Source organism: Schistocerca piceifrons, chromosome 2 (assembly GCF_021461385.2).
Source record: "Schistocerca piceifrons isolate TAMUIC-IGC-003096 chromosome 2, iqSchPice1.1, whole genome shotgun sequence".
Classification (NCBI taxonomy): Eukaryota; Metazoa; Arthropoda; class Insecta; order Orthoptera; family Acrididae; genus Schistocerca; species Schistocerca piceifrons.
In genome coordinates, this window is record NC_060139.1 from 177188294 (window position 1) to 177209606 (window position 21313).

Consider the following 21313-nt stretch of genomic DNA (forward strand, 5'->3'; position numbering starts at 1 on the left):
CTGTCCTAAATCTCTTGATAGACAAGACGTTGTAATTGTTCAGACTCGTTGCCGTTCACTCCTGAAGTGCTCTGTGGACTGTTCAATCGCTCGCATGTGGATAAAGAGCGGAATCACAGCTCTACTATAGAGACAACGCTTAAGCTCCCTCAGTGTCAACTTGTCAAAGACAACGAGAGAAATCTCGTCCACAGGACTGCACCCACGCTGCGAGCCAATACTGGGACAGCCGTTTAAGAGATTGGACTTAGCTGGCACCTGAAGTTCCTTCAGGCCTGACGAAGCCGTTAGGAAGACCGCACAGTGCTTATTCCTAAATTGTCTACCCAGTTCCTCAGAGGAGGAGAGAGTTCATACGCTAGCAGAAAAAAAAAAATGAGCAGCATAGGTTAACGCGCGAACGTTCTCAAGCGCTACACTTAAATCGTGGGAGAAATCGTGCCAACACGAGTAGTTTAGTACGAATGCCATTGGTTCAGTTGCAACTGGCTGAGAATATGACTAACCTACGCTCGACAGTGGGAATGTCTGGCCAGTTTGGTGCACGGTCACTGTATGGATTCTATTTTTCGTTTCCATATACATCGTACAGAAAATGACAAGTCGGTTTCTTTGAAAAGGATATGCCTGATTTATTTACCGATCCGAGTTTGTACCTTTTCTGTAATGAATTAGTTGTCGACAGAACTTTAAACCTTAATCTTCCTTCCTTTCTGTGTTCGACCGCCAACGAACAAGTACAAAAGAACAGTTTACTAAATTGAATAGAAGGTCTGAGGAACGAGTTTTAAGGGACGATATTTCAGTGTTCAGGTCGGTTCAGATCAGTCTCCTTTTTTGGGAGGTCATTCGTTTGTCATTCCAGTTCTGCCGTTCCTCGTTCCCACCTCAGTCTCGTTCTTTACCAGCGGCCGTTCATTCCTCGTTCCAGTTCCATTGTTCAGTCGCGAGTTGTAGTTCTTTTTATTCGTGCCATTTGCCTGTTCTTCTTCATTTTCAAACTGTTCTCGAAATCTCGACTACTGTTTCTTTGTATAACCCATTCAGCAGCCCCGATCGTTAACTTTTTATGTTAAAATTGAAACTAAAAGTCCTAATTCAGCTTAACTCGCGTTTCGACGTGCTAGTCTAGGTTTTTGAAAACAAAGAGGTCATACTTTCCACTTTAACTGTTCTCGTATTGTATGAATTAATTAAAGAGATGTTCGTTGAGCAAACTGTTTTGTCTAAAACACTTCCAGAATTCATTTGTGTGTTTCGAAACCAGGAGGTGCTGCTCATAGTAATAGTTTCAATATCTGAAATTTGAGATGCCGCTCATAGCTCAGATCCTGGATACGCTCTTGTTACTGTTTACAGTAATCCTAGTTTTCCGTTCGGCTATTTCAAAATCTGTAAAGCGTTTTAAAATTTTATAAAAAACCGAAGGGTGGACGAATGAAATTGAATGTTTACTAGAATGCACCAGACACCAGTGAACTAATTCTCAAAGACGAATGAGTTAGCGATCTCTAGTCGCCGCTTCTTCGTGGAAAATACTGCGTGTTCTGCCGTGAGTACTGGTCGACGATGTTGTTAATCCCGGCCGGCGGCTAAAGGTGCTCTTCGGAAGCTCCGATACTTTATTAATTTATCGGGGTGACTTTTTTCGAGCTGGTTTCCGTTTCGGTCTATGGAGCTCATGTGTAAGGTTACGCCCATCCTTTTAGTACTGAGTTCTTGCCGCAGTTGTTATAATACGAATGTCGTTTGTATAGCTGTAGTTCAATCTCCTTCTCTGCAGGGAGAGGCACCTTAGAAAGTTCGTCTCAGGTAAATCCAGATCCAGTAAATACAAGGCTATTCAAAAAGAAGGAACAGATTTCAAACATTTATTGCTTCCAAACTACAAAAGATAGAAATACAGTTCCAACGCTCTTGTTAAAATTAAAAGTTCAAATTTTTATGCATTAATGTGGGCACCATATGTTACACGAAAAATATCAAAACGGTGTTTCATTTCCTGCCACACACGAAGCAACTGGTCTCTCGATACCGAATTCACAGCTTCAACAATGCGATGTAACAGTGTCAAGCATAGGGGGATAAAAATGCGTTCTTTTACGTAACCCCACAGATAAAAGTCACAAGTTGTGAGGTCTGGAACTTTGGATTGGAAGAAGAGGAGCAGAAGATGACCTTCAATGCCGTTGGCCTCCCAGGCCTCCAGACCTCTTACCGTGTGGCTTTTATCTTAGGGGTTACGTAAAAGACCGCGTTTTTATTACCCCTATGCCTGACACTCTTGAAAGCCTGCGACATGGCATTTTTGAAGCTGTGAATTTGATAACGAGAAACCAGCTGCCTCGTGTGTGGCAAGAAATGGGCCACTGCTTTGATATTTGTCGTGTAACTCATGGTGCTCACACTTAATGCACAAAAATTTGAACTTTTCTCTTTCAAGGAGCGTTGGAATTTTGTTTCTATCTTTTGCAGTTAGGAAGCAATAGATGTTTGAAATCTGTTCCTTCTTTATAAATAGCCCTGTATAATGAGGTCGGGCAGTTTTAAAGGACAATTTGCCGAATTTTCTGATGTTAGCAAGTAATTTTTAAAGTTTAAAGCTGCCGAATTATGACATAGACTTTAAACAGAGCTTCATACCCTTTCTGAGGCGTTGGACAGAGCCTCCTAAGCGGACGTAAACGATATAACATGCGCGGAACTCGATCAAATAGTAACAAGAAAACAGAGCTGCAAACCACCATCCCGCCGTCGGTGATACGATAGGGCAGACAATTGTGGGTCCTCTTGGGCTGACGGCGGGATGGAGGTTTGTGGCGCTGTTCTACTGTTAATACTTGATACAGTTTGATACATGCTGTGTCGTTTAAGTTCTCTTCGGAGGTTCTGTCCAGTGCCACAGATAAGGTAGTTCCATTTCAAAAAATTTAAGTAAAGTCTATGTCATAATTCGGGCAGCTGTAAACATGAAAAATTACTTCCATTTGGTAGAAAATTGGCCACTTGCATATATTAGGAGTGGCATGTCTTAGCTGCCTCATCCTGAATTTCCCTCACGCTAGAATTTATTAATGGGCAGTGGGTGATTTTATACATGCCTCCGTGTTTCTGTGATACTACTGCGCGACCACTACGAGCGACATAACAATAGCACGTACATAAGTTGCTATAGAAGCTCTCGAAGTTTTTAACACATCCCACAGGAGCTCAGCTAGATTAGCCTAAGAAATTATAACTCTTACCATGGATATACTCCCAAGTAATTCTGGATATCAGCAACAGCATTCACCCTCCCTCACATCTGTCGGTACACATGCGACAGCGTGCTCTGAGAGATGAGAAAATAGTAGACAGAAGTTGTGGTATGGAAAGGGCGAAGGAAACAATGGTGTGTGTGTGTGTGTAGAGAGAGAGAGAGAGAGAGAGAGAGAGAGAGAGAGAGAGAGAGAGAGAGAGAGAGTGAGAGAGAGGTATACAGTGGCGGTGGAACATACTTGACAGTACTTGGAGAAATTCATGGTAAACACTGTGCTGTCTTACAATGTATTTACCCACAACCGGGTTCGATCATTGATCATCTTCACAGTGGAAATATGTCGTGATAATTTCACATGTCATACAGGCTATTTAACCAGAAAAAATACCACCGTTGCTCGCGCACAATGCAGAATGTCTTAACAATAGTGCTGTGCGCTTACTGCTGCCACAGGGTTTCATTTTTCAATGTTTTGTGTTTGCTTAAGCCGGTATCTTGGCGTGGAGTATCTTTTTGTGATGTTAGCAAGGCAGCTATGGTAACTTTTCTGATTAAATAGCATGTACGACATGTGAAGTTGTCACAATATATTTCCGCTGTGAGGATGATTAATGATCGAAACCGGTCGTGAATAAATATACTGTAAGACAGCACTGTGTACCAAGCATTTCTCCAAGTGTGTTGATGGTGTTGACAGTTGCCTGAAGTCAAAGTATCAATACTTGACAGTGACAGAACTAGGAAGAGAGTGAAGGAGTTTGGTCCCTTCCACCGAATCAAACAACCAAACAGAGAGTGGAGGAGACGGTGCCAGTGGGACAAGAATAAAAAGAAGGAGAAAGTGGAAGTGGGGCAGAGCTAGTGATAATGAGACACAGTTTATGACAAAGACAACGAGGACGAGAGAGAGATGGTGACAGTGAGAAGAGATAGTAGTAGTAGGACAGAGCGAAGAGGGCTGTAGCTGCGAGGCAGGAGACGGTGACGGCTAGAGAGAGACAAAGAGATAATGACAATGGTTTGGGGCTGAATGAGTGAGTGAGAATGGGCAAGTTGGAGTGGATGTGTTTGAGCGACTTACAGTGATGGACTAGTGGGTGTGAGCGAGTTACAGTTACAGGAGCTTGTGTAGTGAGAGATGAGTTGCATGTTAAAGAGCGCGAATATGTTCGCATGTTAAAAATTGTGAGAAAATTTTAAAGGTGCTAGGGAAGGTAGAATAAGATAACTGATGCCGCACTTTTCAGTCGGTGTTTTAAATTGGAACATATTCGCCTCTTTCGTGCTCTGATAGGAGCATTTTTCCGCTGGTAGCAAATTACACGGCTTTGGAGACACAAACTCAAGATCGTCGATGAACAGCTATATGCAGAGAAGAAAAAAAAACCATTTGATTAGATCAGATAACCGTGAACACCATCAAGAGAATCAAGAGAAAAGTCGTAATGGGAAACATATCACATTCATACCCGTGGAGGTTTCACGTTAAGATGACCCCGAAAGTCTGAATGAAATTGAGGCACAGGACTATTATGTTACAAAATGAAGTCAACGGTGTCTTGGCGCAACCGGCTTTTAGATAGTTGTTGGAGATTATACAGGCACACTGTACCAGTAAAGTTTTTCCTTGTAAATACAAGTAAACCATGCCTTTACAGGAGGACGTACATTTGCTTTACGGGAGGACGAATGTATCGCGAACTCGCAAGAGGGCTTTGTGTGTCTCACACACATACATTAATGATGATAACCATTACAGGCACATGAAACGTGGATTCACTAGCGAAAATTAAGTAATTTAGTCGTCACAGGATGTCTGTGCGGAGGTCAAAAGAACTTTCATGACCCCTGGGCCTCAAAACGCGACCCAACATGTTCTGCGTAAAATGTGAGAAACCATTGGTTACGATATCTGTAGGAAGCGTCTTCAATTTACGGAGAATCACTCGGGCTCCACCTTCTCTGCTGACGATCACAGCCGGCCTGCCTTTTCCAAAGCGCACATACAAGAAGTTTCAATAAATTTTGTTAACAACTATGAATTGTTTTATCTCTTAGAGCTACTGAATCCTCGTTGACGCATTTTACTCTGTAGCTCACGTAAGCACTACTTACGCCACGTTCTTGTACTACTACTCGTCTTAGGCTGCTTCCCGGTGTGCAGTATTCTCCAAAGGTTTAGTATAGTGAGGATCAACTTGTCTGCAACAAGCGTAGAGCACATCGTAAAACATGATCACATGACACGCCGGTGCGATAGTGCTTGACTCGTATGTTGCCTATTCGAAGCTAGTATTTCGCCGGAGAGAGCGGGAAAGATAGGGTAAAGATTCTGATCAACTCACTTTACGCCAATGTCCTGCATTATATTCGCCGGCCGCTGTGGCCGAGCGGTTCTAGGCGCTTCAGTCTAGGACCGCGCGACCGCTATGGTCGCAGGTTCGAATAAGTGCTCAGAGCCATTTGAACCATTTTTGCATTATATTCCGAACCTCTCACCGGTGACTTGGGTGAAACGGCGCGGTTTTAATATCTCTCCTACCGAATATGTCAGCTCACCTTACAGTGATCTTCTCGTCCTCTGCAGGTCGAACATATGCCTGCCCCGTTAGAGAGCGAACCGTCTATATTGACAGGAAAAGCTGTAGTGGAACCAGTCGCACTATCGACGTCTAGATGGTGCAACAAATACTTTCTAGTTTCAGGACGACTGAGCTTTTAAATTATGGGCAGTTTGTGAGTGAAAATTTCTATATATTCTTACTTGTTTGAGTCAGAAACAACTCAAAGCCCTTGTTAATCTTAAGTTACAGTTGCGACACTCGCACGCAATCGCTGTCACTCGTAATAACCAGGTTATTGCAATTAACCAAACAGATTATCTGTGACAGAATGCTCGCTCGGATATTCCACAACACTACGCCTCTGAACGTTCAGTTCTCTGTCCCTGCTTGCACAATACGCCATGTGGTTTGTAACTAATTCAGAAGTCACAGTTCATACATAAAGATCTGGTTTTCGCACGTTCGTCTCTCTCGCTCGTTCACGTTCACTTTGCAGCACTCCACGGTCAAGTGTAATTCATAATTACGCCAACTTTATGTATTCATAGCTGCTAATGCACGTCTCCGAACTTTATAAGTACTGATCTCCAAACCTAAGTTAGACTTCAAAAAGCAATTCTTTAGCCCACAAAATACGTGCGAACGCCCTCTCTTCTCATTGGCTGAGAAACATTACAGCCAATGATCTGTCAGTATTAAACCCCACAATCTCGCGTGTTTTATTACGAGCCTATCACTACACAATGGTTTTATGAGCAATATATTAAAAGAACAAATTCATAAAACCCACAGATACCGAAATAAACCTCTCCGTAAATAACTGAATTATCGTAAAAAGTTTCTTATTTTCCCAGTAACGTAAACTGGCTTGTTGGAGTTTTACAAATTTCCCGTGAGAGGATACTACTTACTTTGCGTGGACACATTTCTCACGCTAATGTGTACTCGGTTAATGTACACAACAATATTCGTTTACTATGTTACTTCACAGACATATCTTCATTCACACTAAAAGCTAAACATATTAAATCAGCAATAATAAATAAACTGAGTAATATTCACAGGAGATAAAACGATTTCCAAAATATTACTGTTTTGTCTACCCATAATTTCTAGTCCGTAAGACGTTTACACCTTTTGGCGTCAGCCGCTGCTGCTTGGAACTACTGCATCTGTCATGCTAGAACCATGACAATGTATGAAGCTACCTGCTCACTGCCGGTCGACGTACATAGGCGCGATGCAAGGCACTACGGTTCAGGTGGAGTAAGGACAGGCGTGTCACCTGTCCTTACTCCACCCGAAGCGTAGTCCTTGTGTCGCACTTGCTATGGTGCTATTAGGAGTAGACTGTGTGTCAGCACAGGCCTTCTGATCATCATACAACACATATACACGATACACACTATATATTGTTCACAAATCCATTACTGTCACCTACAGTCACAGATGCATCTCAAAACGCACCTCACACAGCGCTAGGAATGGGAGCCATTGTGCACATAGGAAGAAAACCCTTACCAGTTAGGCGGTTGGACCTACTCGTCAGAGTCTCGTTACCAGTAATGCCGTACGACTCCTTAACAGTAAGTTAGGCGTTCAGCACTGTCCGGAACAAAATACGTAACTACCAAAATGCAAACCTTAAAAACGCATAAAACCAGAATATTCCTTCCAGAACAATAAAACAGTTGGTAGGAAGTTTGGTTATCTCTAACTGCCACACATTCTTTTGCGCTCCATGAGTTTACAGTCCATCACATTGCTGAGAAAGAATTGTACATAAGTCTTGAAGAGTATTGACCACTGCAGTAGTAGCCCTGCTACTATAATCAGTTTACCTTTAGGGAAGGTAAAGAAATCAGAGGGGCAGTTCTGACGTTACGGTTGATGATGAGAGCAAGACTAAAGACAAATCAATACTATTTCATAGCATTTGTCGACCTGGAAAAGCGTTCGACAATGTCAGATGGTGGAAGATGTTTGAAATTCTGAGAAAAATAGTGGTAAGCTTCAGGGAAATACGGGTACTATAAAATATGTACAAGAGCCAAGAGGGAACAATTAGGGTATAAGACCAAGAACGAAGTGCGCGGATTAAAATGTGTATAAGACACGGATTTAGTTTTTCGCCGCCGGCCTGTGTGGCCGAGCGGTTCTAGGCGCTTAGTCTGGAACCGCGCGACCGCTACCGTCGCAGGTTCGAATCCTGCCTCGGGCATGGATGTGTGTGATGTCCTGAAGTTGGTTAGGTTTAGGTAGTTCTAAGTGACTGATGTCCTCAGATGTTAAGTCCCATAGTGCTCAGGGCCATTTGAACCATTAGTCTTTCGCCACTACTGGTCAATATATATACAGTGAAGAAACAATGACGAAAATAAAAGAAAGGTTTAAGGGTGGAATTAAAATTCAAGGTGAAAGAATATCAGTGAAAAGGATTCGTTGATGACGTTGCTTTCCTGATTGAAAGTGATGTAGTAGGACGGGATCTGCTGAATTGAACAGTTTAACGAGTACAGATTATGGATTGAGAGTAAGGCGAAGAAAAAAGTGATGAGACATAGCATATATGAGAACGGCGAGAAGCTTACCATCAGGACTGGTGATCACAAACTTGATGAAGTTAAGGAATTCTGCCACCTAGGCAGCAAAATAATCCATGACGGACGAAGCAGGGAGGACATCAAAAGCAGACTATCATTGGCAAAAAGGGCGTTCCTCGCCAAGAGAAGCCTATGGATATCAAACATAATAGGCCTTAATTAGAGGATGAAATTGGTGAGAATGTATGTCTGAAACATAGCATTGTACGGTAGTGAAATATGGACTGTGGGAAAACCGGAACAGAAGAGAATCGAAGCATTTGAGATGTGGTGCTGCAGAAGAATGTTGAAAATTGAGTGGAATAGTAAGATAAGGAATGAGGAGGTTCTCCTGAAAGTGACCAAGGAAAGGAAGATATGGAAAACAGTGACAAGAAGAAGAACCAGGATGGTAGGACATCTGTTAAGATATCACGGAATAACTTCCATGCTACTAGAGGGAGCTGTAGAGGGTAAAAACGGTAGAGGAAGACAGAGACTGGAATACATCCAGTAATTAACTGAGAACGTAGATTGTAATTACTACTCTGAGATGAAGAGGTTGGCACAGGAGAGGAATTCGTGGCGGGTCGCATCAAACTAGTCTGAAGAGTGATCTCTAAAAAGATGAAAAAGAAACTACTTTCCAGACATGCTCTAAAGCATTGAAATCCAAAGGCGTGCTGTCCAGCCGAGACGCTAGCTGTCCTCACCTGCGAGTAATTCTCCCGAGCAGCTCGATATGAGGAGATATCGTGATCCAAGACGATGCCTCCCTACTCAACGATCCAATTACCACTACGCAGAACACGGGTGTAGGTTGCCAGCCCTGCGAGGAAGAGAGGTGGAGCTTGTTCTCCCGCTCCTCTCCTCCCACATCGGGCGGTCTAGTTTCTCGTTTGTGTAGCTCGCGGCCGACTGTCATCTTATAGCCTTGTGCACTGCTTTTACTTGACTTTTAACCTTCTGGGAAAACATATTTCTGGGATCTTTTTTTGACCCCAAAGTGACTCTTGCAACTTTGTGGCAATAAATGTAAAATATTTACACAAAAATGATAACTTCCTGGAAGATTAAAACTGTGCGCCGAACCGAGACTCGAACTCGGGACCTTTGCCTTTCGCGGGCAAGTGCTCTACCAACTGAGCTACCCAAGCACGACTCACGCCCCGTCCTCACAGCTTTACTTCTGCCAGTACCTCGTCTCCTACCTTCCAAACTTTACAGAAGCTCTCCTGCGAACCTTGCAGAACTAGCACTCCTGAAAGAAAGGATATTGCGGTGACATGGCTTAGCCACAGCCTGGGGGATGTTTCTTTCAGGAGTGCAAGGTTCGCAGGAGAGCTTCTGTAAAGTCTGGAAGGTAGGAGACGAGGTACTGGCAGAAGTAAAGGTGGGAGGACGGGGCGTGAGTCGTGCTTGGGTAGCTCAGTTGGTAGAGCACTAGCCCGCGAACGGCAAAGGTCCCGAGTTCGAGTCTCGGTCCGGCACACAGTTTTAATCTGTCAGGAAGTTTCATTTCAGCGCACACTCCGCTGTAAAGTGAAATTTTCATTCTATGATAAGATTTATTGACAGACCCATACACAATGTTTAAATTGCATCTCCATATTTGGCTGATGTAATTAAATTACGTATCAGTTGTAATTAATAGCTTTGTTTGAAATATAAAAACATATGTACTGTATAGATTGTTTCATACTGTGTCAGAATACTGTAATTAACAAATATGATGCGTAATGTCAATTACAAGGCATTGTGCTAGAAATAAACTTCTACTTGGTCTGCACGTCATATGACGGACACTCGTTATACAACACACTTTTCTGGCATGTTATTTACAGACAAACTAGTTACACTCATCATATTGTTGATTCACTTTCCAGTCGTTTGACTTTCGACAGGAATCACATCTTTTTCGTTTCAGACGTGGAACATTGTCTAGTTGATTCACTTTCCAGTCGTTTGACTTTCGACAGGAATCACATCTTTTTCGTTTCAGACGTGGAACATTGTCTAGTTGTGGTCAAAGGTGACGTGACGTGACGTGGAATTTGTGCAGTTTCACGTATTACATTCCTTCAATCCTACTTGCGCACATCATGTGGTACTATGTTATCTGTCCACTTCTAGATACAAGAGTAGGCGCACTAGTTTCCTTTATTGTCCATTCCATAATTGTCTTCTTGACGTTCGCTCACATTCTTTTCATCTCCGACTAGTGGATCTTCCTCTATCATGTGTAGATCAATATCACTCTCATTCTCATTTCCAAAAATAATTTCGCTATCACTATCACTCACTTGTAAATCTGCTAAAGCCTGCTCGAGGCTGTAGCCCCTTTCAAAATGTGTATTACCATCCATGACGAAACAATATAACACCACGTCTTACTCGAACAAAACGCAATTCCTAACCGTGAATTTGTCATAACATTGCACAAGTATGTATTTTTAACGAACTGTTTACAACAGTGGACATATAAATGTCGATGCAGAAAGTGCTTTGTTGCCAAGTTTTTACTTTCGTAATGAAGTTGAAATATAACATTGAACATCACATATTGTGTACCTGGGGTATTTCCTGACACCACTGCAAAAATGTCAAATTATTGTACTACGAACCGCGGTATAACCATAAATATTTACCCAATTGTAATAAAAAGTCCATGACAAGCATATCTGGAACATGAGAAGTCTACATCCACATTAAAATTGTTTCTTTACCGATAAACGAATCTTGGGGTCTAAAAGGACCCCAGACACCATTGAGGGTTGGTCAGTGGCTATTCAAAGCTTGAAGATCTCCTTTTCTATAAGTATAAAATTTTCGGGGAAAACATGGTCGCCATTTACATTGATTGGTCACCTTTTCTCTTCCCATTTTGCTCTTTTTCCTATAATCGTTAACCCTCGAACACTACTGTGTGACCCAGCGGACATAACAGACCAAAAACTTGAAGTGATTGTCTGTGTCATATTCCAGAAACCTGAATATATTTATGGAAATCACAGAATTCTGTTTTGCGCTTCAGAATGAGGGAAATGTTAGTAGAGAGGAAAACTTGGTAGGATTTCAGGCAAATACGAGATGAGCTGGTAGTGGAGCAGAGGGTGTCTCATATAATTCTTAAACGAAATACTTCGTTTCGTTTATCTCTTTTTGTACGAACGTATTTGGAGTTGCCTATTCCACTGTTACACTGTCATTACTTTCTTCGTTGTTTATTGAAAAGTGATGTGAGAGGAAATCGGTTCACTGCACCTACGCTATTCAGCATTGTTTCTCTATACAAGTTGACTGGTTCGTTCCGAATCTCTCCATAATCTGATCTCCGACAGGACGGAGTTTCGTACCTCAGTTCAGCACAGGTGCGTGGTGTACAGTAATACGTAGTTGGTGGAACGTCCATTAACAACGCACATGCATATCCTATGCGTGGGATAGAACTATTCGATTATTTCTAACGCGGACTTACAGAAGTCGCGGTAATTGTCTCTGAACGCGAAAGTAATGTCATTCAGTTTTTACTCTCCGTCACGGGACTGTTTTATTTAGTGTTTTAATACTCGTGTAACCTAATTTGCATACCGACCTCCCCGCTCCAACAGGGAGAATGCGCTAGTGAGTGAGTGCACTGTGTGCTATCGTCTGCTGAAGAGCTTCCGCTTGAACATAAATAAGCATTTCATTCGAGTTGTTTGTAGAGTAATGGGAGCTAAAACCGTGCACCGTCTGATGCGTGCCAAGAATCCATCAGTGGCGGCAAAAATGTAATTTGCGTAGTCTGACTGACAGCGTCGTTCACAAGATTCCATCCCACAAATTATACTGTCAGCTCTGCAGCGGCAAAGCTCTTTGGCACTTCATCCCTCATAACAGACAGGGAGATTCTCTGCAGCCGCATTTGCCAACAAGAACGCCGGCACGGAATGGGTGGGACCAGGAAACTGTTTCCTTGTAACGTGACGGTTATCTGTATTTGCTTTTTTCCTCTTCCTTGGCCAACTTTCTAAAGAATGCTATGTAGCAAAGCGAAAAACCTCATAATTTAAAACACGGAATGGGAATCCACTGTATGTTAAATAGGATATCAGCGGAATATTTTGTGGCACGTTTATTCGATAGCTGTTGCTTTAGCGCTTTTTTTTTAAATACTGGTTTCCAGCATTGACCTACATTTACTACTTGGAGCCTAATGGAGGTGTAAATTAAATTTATTTTGCCATCACAAAAATGGTGCGCAAGGTGATCCGTTGCTCGTCCTACTGTTCTCATCTGTTCGCTGTGTGTTGCAGGTAGCACCACGTTTACATCAACTTCACGGAACGCTCTGCACTATTTGGTATCGTCTACATCTACATAGATACTCCGCTAGCCACCGTATGGTGCGTAGCGGTGGGAACCCTGTACCACTACTCGTCATTTCCTGTTCCACTCGCAAATGGAGCGAGGGAGAAACGACTGTCTATATGCCTCCTTAGGAGCCCGAATTTCTCGTATCTTACCTTCGTGGTCCTTAGGCGCAATGTATGTTGGCGGCAGTAGAAAATCGTTCGGTAGTCAGCTTCATATGCTGGTTGTCTAAATGTTCTCAATAGCCTTTCTCGTAAAGTTCGTCGCCTTCCCTCCAGGGATTCCCATTTGAGTTCTTGAAGCATCTCCGTAACACTTGCGTGTTGTTCGTACCTACCGGTAACAAATCTAACAGCCCGCCTCTGAATTGCTTTTATGTCTTGCATCAATCCGGCCTGGTACGGATTCCAAAATCTCGAGCAGTACTCAAAAATGTCGCACCAGCGTCCTGTATGCGGTTTCCTTCACAGGTGAACCACTCTTTCCTAAAATTCTCCCAATAAAGCGAAGTCGACCATTTGCCTTCCCTATCACAGTTCTCACATGCTCGTTCAATCTCATATCGCTTTGCAACGTTATGCCCAGATATTTAAACGATTTGGCTATGTCAATCAGGCCACTACTAATACTGCATCCGTACATTACAGGTTTGATCTTTCTACTCATCCGCATTAACTTATATTTTTCCACAGTTAAGGCTGGCTGCCATTCATCACACCAACTGGAAATTTTGTCTAAGTCTTCTTGTATCTCCCTACAGTCACTCATCTTCGACACCTTATCGTACACCATGGCATCATGTCGCGAAACTTAGGCACTCAGGACTTACTCGAGGGGGAGGAGGAGGAATCTAGTGTTGAACGTCCCATCGACAACGAGGGCATTAGACTGGGGAAGGATGGAGAAGGAAATTGGCCTTAGCCTTTCGAAGGAACTATCCTGGCATTTGCCTTAAGTGATTTAGGGAAATCATAGAAACACAAAATAAGGATGGGCGCACACGGGTTTGCACGATCGTCCTCCCGAATGCGAGTCCAGTATGCTAACCACTGCACTATCTCGCTCGGTAAGTCTCACTTGACGCCTCGCCTGAAGAATCTATCATTCGGACTGAAGGCTAAGTAACAGATTACCGAAAAGTACATGGTGAGGATTCGGCAACAAACCTATATTCTTTACACTCAACTCATCCTTTTGGTACCTAACGCGAGCCCAGTTGTGTTACAGCTGTATTTTGAGCGTTATTGTCATTTACAATATGTACCTGCTCCAGAAATATTTCAGATTTAGTTACTTTAATGTTGACGAACTTTGATCACGTAATAACTTCAATTTCTCATCTTTCTTTACTGTTGTAAATTTTTACAGTTCTCCTTCATCCCCCCCCCCCCCCCATGTTTCATGTTTACTTTCCCGATTTCTTATTTCTTCTACCTTGAAAACCTAAGCTTAATAGTTTATCCTTTAAAAAAAGTTTTTTTTCCGATTCTTCGATGTTGTTTATTTCTTGTTCTTTTTTAATTTCTGTAGTGCATGGTATGTTGATTTCTTTTCCTAGAATATTCATTTCATTAGTCTGTTCTCATTCATTCGGTAGTGTTGTCTAAAGAAGTTGGCTTTCGCTTTGCCATTAGTTTTAATATTTTTTCTATATTTTAATAACACGTCCCTCGTGGTCGTGCGGTAGCGTTCTCGCTTCCCACGCCCGGGTTCCCGGCTTCGATTCCCGGCGGGGTCAGGGATTTTCTCTGCCTCGTGATGGCTGGGTGTTGTGTGCTGTCCTTAGGTTAGTTAGGTTTAAATAGTTCTAAGTTCTAGGGGACTTATGACCACAGCAGTTGAGTCCCATAGTGCTCAGAGCCATTTGAACCATTTAATAACACGTCCGTACTACTTTTCATTTTCCGAACACCTATAGTTTGTATTGCCCCACTATTTTCCTAATAGCCGGCCGGGGTGGCCGAGCGGTTCTAGGCTCTTCAGTCTGGAACCGCGCGACCGCTACGGTCGCAGGTTCGAATCCTGCCTCGGGCATGGATGTGTGTGATGTCCTTAGGTTAGTTAGGTTTAAGTAGTTCTAAGTTCTAGGGGACTGATGACCTCCGATGTTAAGTCCCATAGTGCTCAGAGCCATTTTTATTTTCCTAATAATCCGTCTTTCAAGTTCCTCTACTCTGCTTAGCTTATAATTCATCGTTAACCATTCAGCATATAAACATCCTGTTCTCAAGACCGTGGCATAGTGTTTTAGTAGTTTCTTTTTAGATACGTATTTCTTGAGGTAGATATTATTTTGTCAAACCATATGTCATTTCCCATTTGTTAACTCTTATAGCTATTGCAAATTTTTCTACCCCATTCTGGTAGATGTCTCTCCAAGATATTTAAATTTACGGCCTCACTCTTCTTTACTTATTTGTACTTCTATGTACTTTGGTGCATCATTTAAATGTTTCCGGCGGAAATTCTGAGACCAGTTCGGCACGCCGTGCTTTCCAGAAGGTTTATTTGAATAACTTGTTCTGTCACATTTTCTGAAAGTATTGCAAAATTGTCTGCAAAATTCTAGTCAATTTTCTGCCCGGGATTATTGGTTCAGTTTTGTGAATTTTAACTCTAAATCCAAGATCTTTATAATTTTGTCGAAAACACAAGGGAACAATAAAAGTGATAAGTGTGTCCCCTTGTTTAACAACAGTTTTTATTTCAAATGGGTGAGAGTATTTCTCTCATAAATTTAAGTTTAGATATCGTATTTGTAGTTTCTCCAATCATGTTTGTTAATTTTGCTTTAACACGAATTCCTCTAATGAGTTTCTTTCATTGCTTATCTGTCTGCAGAATCAAATGCTTTCTTGAAAAAGATATTATAGATTTGCTGATTAACATGCTGTGGCAAATTGTTGATTTTAAGTTAAAAATCTGTTCTGTGTAGGCCCTTCACTTGTGAAAAGCATGCCGATATTCTCCAAGTTGTTTGTAGAAAGTATCTTCGGCGATATTTTGTATGCTACTGGCAGAAAGGACACCGATTTGTAATTGTTGTCATTTTATTTGTATTCATTTTATGTAGCAGGTAATTGTATTATAATTTTTACTCTTTTGGACTCTTTTTCTTTATTCCAAATGTTCTCAAAAAGCAATGGAGTGTCTTTTAAAGTCTTTGGTTCGGCCCATTTAAAAAAATTGTCGTTTGGGGGGGGGGGGGGGGGTTAAGTGGCGGGTGGCGGTATCTAGGAGAAATGGTGTGTGTGTGTGTGTGTGTGTGTGTGTGTGAGAGAGAGAGAGAGAGAGAGAGAGAGAGAGAGAGAGAGAGAGAGAGAGGGGGGGAGGGAGGTCCAGGTTGCGTGTACTCAGTTCTACAAATTAAGAACGCTGTTGGTTTAGAGATCGAGTGAACAAAACGTTTGCGGAAGTATCCGTCGAAAAAATTGAATTTGTAAATTATGTCGTTCCCAGTAATTTATTGGCAGGTACGGAATGGAATCGATATCACTTTGTCTTCTAGTACATAATTTCTTTCTGAAACTTTCTGATCAGAAGTGTATGCCGGTCTTCGACTTAACCTGGATCTTTGCCTTTTGCGGGCATTGTTAATGCTGGTTGATCTACTGAGGCACACTTCACTTCCGACTTTAATGTTTGAATTTTGTAGTATGTCTCTCTCCATTTTCTGTTGAAAATTTGTGCCGGACCGGATTTGAACCCGAGTTCCCCGCTTGCTAGGCAGTGTGCTGTCCACTACTCCATACAGGCACAGTGTCCACCACAACCACACGGACTACTCTAGCACATCTCCCGTCAGACCAGAATTCTCAACATGTCCGAAAGAAAGACACCATGTACACTCGTCAAAAAAGGTTTTGCATCACCTCGGTTCCGAGAGTTCTGGAACCTGTACAGAAAACTGGAATAGAGATCAACATAAACATCATTTCCGCCCTTTTTATTCCATGTTGTACCACCATACACCGAGACCTTCAGAGGTGGTGGACCAGATTGCTGTACACTCCGGTACCTGTAATACCCAGCAGCACGTCCTCTTGCATTGATGCATGCCTGTATTCGTCGTGACGTACTATCCACAAGTTCATCAAGGCACTGTTGGTCCAGATTGCCCCACTCCTCGGCGGCGATTCGGCGTAGGTCCTTCAGAGTGGGTGGTGGGTCACGTCGTCCAAAACAGCCCTTTTCAGTTCACCCCAGGCATGTTCGATAGGGTTCATGTCTGGAGAACATACTGGCCACTCTAGTCGAGCGATGTCGTTATCCTGAAGGAAGTCATTCACAAGATGTGCACGATGGGGGCCGAATTGTCCATGAAGACGAATGCCTCACCAATATGCTGCCAGTATGGTTATACCATCGGTCGGAGGATGGCATTCACGTATCGTACAGCCGTTACGGCGCCTTCCGTGACCACCAGCGACGTACGTCGCCCCCACATAAAGCCACCCCAAATAGCAGAGAATCTCCACCTTGCTGGACTCATTGGACCGTGTGTCTAAGGCGTTCAGCCTGACCGGGTTGCCTCCAAACACGTCTCCGACGATTGCTGATTGAAGGCATATGCACCGGCCGCGGTGGTCTCGCGGTTCTAGGCGCTCAGTCCGGCACCGTGCGACTGCTACGGTTGCAGGTTCGAATCCTGCCTCGGACGTGGATGTGTGTGATGTCCTTAGGTTAGTTAGGTTTAAGTAGTTCTAAGTTCTAGGGGACTAATGACCACCGATGTTAAGTCCCATAGTGCTCAGAGCCATTTGAACCATTTTGAAGGCATATGCGACACTCATCGGTGAAGAGAACGTGATGCCAATCCTGAGCGATCCATTCAGCATGTTGTGGGCCCATCTGTACCGCGCTGCATGGTGTCGTGGTTTCAAAGATGGACCACGCCATGAACGTCGGGAGTGAAGTTGCGCATCATGCAGCCTATTGCGCACAGTTTGAGTCGTAACATGACGTCCTGGGGCTGTACGAAAAGCATTATTCAACATGGTGGCGTTGCTATCAGGGTTCCTCCGAGCCATAATCTGTAGATAGCGATCATCCACTGCAGTAGTAGCCCTTTGACGGCCTGAGCGAGGCTTGTCGACAGTTCCTGTCTCTCTGTATCTCCTCCGTGTCCGAACAACGTCGCTTTGGTTCAGTCCGAGTCGCCTGGACAGTTTCCTTGTTGAGAGCCCTTCCTGGCACAAAGTAAAAATGCAGACGCGATCGAACCGCGGTATTGACCGTCTAGACATGGTTGAACTACAGACAACACGAGCCGTCTACCTCCTTCGTGGTGGAATGACTAGAACTAATCGGCTGTCGTACATCTCCGTCTAATAGGCGGTGTTCATGCATGGTTGTTTACATCTTTGGGCGGGTTTAGCGACATCTCTGAACAGTCAAAGGGACTGTGTCTGTAATACAGTATCCACAATCAAAGTATGTCTTCAGGAGTTCTGGGAACCGGGGTGATGGAAGACTTTTTTTGATGTGTGTATATAATTAAAGTGATGACGTCCAATGATCCACCCAGTGCATATGTACAGCAGGGTTGAAATCTTACGGGAATCAGCCAGATGCCGCGAGTAATGAGGCTAATGACAAGGGGCACTATATCAGTAGTGTGTAGCATAAGTTGAGATTTTGGGTCTGACAGCAGGTTGTAGTGAAAAGCATTTCAAAAGAACACTACATTAGCTTGGCGTCAGCAAGTGTACAAGAAAGAAAGACGTTTCGCTTGAATCATGATGTTTGTGTGCAGTATTGACTTTTGATTGATTCATTTGGGGGGTGCTATGGGTCTAAACGTCAAGGTCATCAGCCCCGCGTATTAACTTTTTATGGTTTATTTGTGATCTTATAGTATAAATTTTTGTGTTACAAGTAAGAATGAGTGGTAAGAAAGTGTACTCGGGCACAAAGAGTACGAAAGCAACCTATCCAACTCGGCGTCCAAAGGATAAATATGAGGCTGAGAGCAGTTCGGAAGGAATCAGTATCTTTGGTAAGAAACTATAAGACACACCAGGATTTTGATGTGAATTACGGTCTGAGCTGTAGGATTAATATTATTTTGCCGTTTTCTCTGTTATTTCTTAACACTGAAACGTAAAACGTACAATGCTTACATCGCGTTGTAAGAACGAAGTTCTTGAGGCTTCGACTTCACAATAATTATTGCTTGTCCAAACTGCACAGAAGTCGTTATATCAAGTAGTAAGTTCATACGGAACATATGGAACGAATCGTCCTAACAATGCGCGCCTGCTTGGAGTAGGGCTAAACGTAATTGGGATGTTTTGTGTGTTCACGGAATTACCACGACCGATATTTCAATCCTTCTATGATGAACTAATGGATACGAATTTCGGTCGCAGCGGCAACAGTACGACAGGGCAATCCTAGGACAGCAGAGTAATAGAGTTTTTTAAAGGTAGAATTTTTTCATTTGTTCGAGTCTACAACGCGTTTCAAAGCTTCACATGCGGTTTTCTCGGAATATGATTTTTCAAAACGGCACGCTGCATAACTCCAATAATTTTCAATATTTTTATCTGAAAATTTAACAACTGTGAAACCACGTAGGGGATTTTCCGGTACTTAATTTAGACAATATTTATTAACAAATTACTGTCCCTTTTTGGTGAAAATCGAACGACTTTATTCAAACGCTGGCCAATTACACAAAAATCAATATTTCTGACGTCCCGTACGTGTTTCTCTGGCTACACGCATGTGGATTACAAGATTACATAGATTGTTTTTCTTTTTTCAAAATGGCACCAGTTAGGACGTGCCGCAGATCGCCCCAAATTCGACATGCCTTGGGGGCGTTGCTGCAGTGTCGCCATATTGTAATATTTTCGGATAAAATTAAATATAGGCTCAATAACTAGTCTAAGTGTTATTTCTCTATCACCTTTCCTTCCCCAAAAAAAGTCAAGAAAACGCTTTGCTTTTTTTAGGCCGTTGGAGTGGTGTTACCCCTTAACCTCTCGGGCCGGTTCGTCAGGTAACGTGACAGTAGCGTTCCTAGCGCATAAGAAAAAACTATAGCGACCGTGATATTCCGCTTATGAGGTAACGCACCAATGTTAATGGCACGCCTTTCTCGACACTCCAACAAATTATACCTCAAAATTGGCGTTTTCATGCCTAAAAGGCAACTGCTTGCGGTTAATTCATTATAAATTATCTTCAGTTTCAAGGGTTGCAGTGTTCTAATACGAACATAATGGACAAAAATTTATATTAGTACGAGAGAGAATAGAATAACAAAAGACGGCAATGAAACAGGCAATCCCAGACGCAACCAGTTAGGAGTAACTTTGCGAGTTTTGTCCATAGGCAGGTCAGTAGAGTGTCTGAAATTTAATGTTTTAGTATCCACAGACACTGTGGATACTAAATTTTTTTAATATTTACTATAATATATACTAAAAGTTTTAATATTTTTAAATATTTGTCCAAAAAATACTTTTGATGTCTCCTGGGATAGGCATGTGTTCCCGTAATATTAAATAAATTAGTTCGTCATTTCTTCGTTCCTTTTAAATGTTAAACGGCATATATTACATGAAAGTAAGATATATCGGCTGTATTGTACAAAAGCCAAACTGAAAAAATGCGATCAGCAGCATGAGGAATATCCGAAAACGCGTCACGGGCAGAGTACAATGCGAGAGCGTCACTTCCCACGAATTTCTTCCATGGGCTGGATTGAAGATGTCGCGTGCCGGTATCGGCCTGCGGGCAGCCGGTTGCCTACCTGTGGACTATATCCTAAGTTGTGTTTGCTTCCAGAGGTGGCAGCTCTACTAAATTTCAAATCCTGTATGTCCCCGAATCACCTACAGAGTTAATCCTGTTATCAGATACCGTCTTTTATCCTATTTTTATTAAGCTGGCTACGTAACACGACCGCGACAGCTACTGTTAAATATGCCGCACAAGCCTCTGCATTATTTTTGGCCCAGCATACGCTCAGATTGCAGAAGGTTGTACCTGTGGAACTAATACGGTGTATAATCGTCGTTGTTGTTGTTGTTGTTGTTGTTGTGGTCTTCAGTCCTGAGACTGGTTTGATGCAGCTTTCCATGCTACTCTATCCTGTGCAAGCTTCTTCATCTCCCAGTACCTACTGCAACCTACATCCTTCTGTATCTGTTTAGTGTATTCATCTCTTGGTCTCCCTCTACGATTTGTACCCTCCACGCTGTTTTCGAATACTAAATTGGTGATCCCTTGATGCCTCAGAAAATGCCCTACCAACCGATCCTTTCTTCTAGTCAAGTTGTGCCACAAACTTCTCCCCAATCCTATTCAATACCTCCTCATTAGTTATATGATCTACCCATCTAATCTTCAGCATTCTTCTGTGGCACCACATTTCGAAAGCTTCTATTCTCTTCTTGTCCAAACTAGTTATCGTCCATGTTTCACTTCCATACATGGCTACACTCCATACAAATACTTTCAGAAACGACTTCCTGATGCTTAAATCTATACTCGATGTTAACAAATTTCTCTTCTTCAGCAACGCTTTCCTTGCCATTGCC

General features: G+C 42.7%; 1 protein-coding gene and 1 non-coding gene across 2 annotated transcripts in view; one reads left to right on the top strand and one right to left on the bottom strand.

Annotated features, from left to right (window-relative positions):
- The window catches only part of LOC124775116 (spermatogenesis-associated protein 20), a 274485-nt gene that overhangs the window by 184868 nt on the left and 68304 nt on the right, over window positions 1–21313 (top strand). The window lies entirely within an intron of this gene.
- Trnas-cga lies at window positions 9488–9562 on the bottom strand. Its single transcript has one exon. It is a non-coding gene; the product is annotated as a tRNA-Ser (tRNA).